Raw genomic sequence first — 2331 nt, forward strand, 5'->3', positions numbered from 1 at the left:
ACTCAGCTGGAACAACATAAAAATGGCTCCTTGCTGTTTAATCTGGTTATACATGTTCTGTTGTTACAGTTCTACATATAATAGATATAAACTCACTTTCCATATTTAAGGAAAATATTAAACAATCATTGAGTCATCCGGTTGATTTAAAATGTCCAGATGTTTGGCCTCTTGCAGACAAGCAGCCTAATTAAATCTCTCTTTTTCACTGGGATGTTTATCAGTGTTTTGACAAAGTGTAGTAGGAAGAGCACTGGTCATAGTGTCACAGGAGATTTGAAAATCCTCATTAACTCATGTGCAAACTGCATGATTCTGGGTCCAGGAAATGGTATCTGAAGTTGTCTAGAGGATGACTGAAAATGAATAAGGAATACTCCAGGTATGTTCTTAAATCCAGTCCTTCGTCCCTTTGCCTCAATTGTTGCTTCCATAAAATAGGGAAACTAATGCCTAAATTAAATATTCTTCTGAAGGTTTACCCTGATGAAATATATAAAAGTACTCAATATTAAATATGTAACAAATTTCCAAAAGGGACTTCTTGAATATTAATGTGAGTTTCAGTATTATCAGCTATTAAACAGGAAAAATGATTCTTACGTGATGCTGCCACATACCCTGCTTAGCATTATGTCTGTTTTCTTTCTTTTTGCATTCCCTTCTCAAGGTCTGTATGAGGATCAAATAGTATTCTTTTTGCAAAAGTATTTACTAAAGATGTAAAAATCTATCTAAATGAAAAATATTAAAATGTATTTTATTGCTTAAAATCTTCTTTTACTATTTCTGCCCTTTGCTCATTCTTTCTCTTTGTTTTCCAAATTTGAAACAGCTTTATATATAGCAGGTGGCTGTCAGACTGTATAATTTGAGGGATGCAAGATATGACCTATTAAGCAAAAGTATTTTTCATGACAATCTCAAATTGCAAATTTAGAAACTCATTGTTTAGTTACTATAGAGCCTCCAATTATTAAAATGCAAATAATACTGGAGAGGTAACATTTTAGACTTTTATGTTTTAGGGTGAACAATACCTAACTGGATTAGCTTAGAGTTACTTGGCAATATTTACAATTTAGGAGGCAGGGGAAAGGGCACTTAATGGAAAAGTGGGCAGACCCCAAGATAAACTTAATTATCATGAGCTATGGAACAATCACTTCTTTTTTATAGAATTTATTTTTTTTGATATTTGAAAAATTGCTCAGAAATTGTTTGGGAAAGGTTTGCTTTTTAGTCAATTTTCAGATAGTAGTTTGACCAAGGAATAATTTTCATCGGGATTTCTTATCTTTGCTAAACACTATCCAAATTGATATAATTTTAAAAATCATCCAAGCGTATGTTTTCTATCTACTCTGTTCAGATGAATGACATTTTCTGAACCTAAGTGTGCCACCCACTTAATAACAAATGTTATTTTGGAGGCGATACAGTACTAACTCTGTCCTAATTAACAGATGGAGGCCATCAGATTACCAGTTTTTGTACCATAAAGTAAATGCATTCAATGCAACTTTAATGACTCTTCTGAGATTTGTGATCCTAATATTTTTCAGAATCTATGTCAAGTGCCATGCACTGTAGTGCATTCTGCACCAGGTTAGAAATTAGAAGACCCAATTTCTGGTATTTGTTCTAATAATACCTTCATTGTTTTCAATTTGGACAAATCAATTTATCTCTCTAGGCTCAATATGCACTACAATTTAACTAAATGCTTTAGGTAGGAATTTGCTATGCAAAGATATTTTGAAAAACACAAATCACTGTGCAAAAGCACAATACTCTTACTTTTATTAGTGTTTAGATATTTATTGTCAGTTTGTCCACGACTTACCTTGCTTTATCTTGTTATTTAAAAGGCTTGCTTTATCAAAACCACTCATTTGCTTACCAGCTTGCTTTCTCCTCCACTGCCCAAACGGTTGAAATAATGCCTGTAACATGATGACGCTCAGGAAGTTCTGTATAACTCACCCTTCTGATTTTAACACAGGGCTTCAAAGTGATGGACAGAAAGTTTATTCCGGCTAAGATTTTCTGTTTACAGTACCCAGTAATTATATCAAGCACTGCATAATCCTGAGACTGATGAACTGCAACTACACAGGACTGAGGTCTTCGGCCATTATTCAGGCAAGACTGTGACCAGAATTGACCCATCTTTATGGATAGGAGTCTACACCTGAAAAGTAGCATTTGAGCTTCCAGAAAGTCTAAGGTGACATTCACTGACTCATGTGTCATCCCATGCTCCCGTGTGCCCTCTGCAGAGGCTCCAAGAGTCCTGATGCTTATACCTTCTCTTACTCAAAGAAGGTT

The sequence above is a fragment of the Rhinopithecus bieti genome, unplaced genomic scaffold, assembly GCF_001698545.2.
Source record: "Rhinopithecus bieti isolate Rb0 unplaced genomic scaffold, ASM169854v2 scaffold_19143, whole genome shotgun sequence".
NCBI classification, from domain to species: Eukaryota; Metazoa; Chordata; class Mammalia; order Primates; family Cercopithecidae; genus Rhinopithecus; species Rhinopithecus bieti.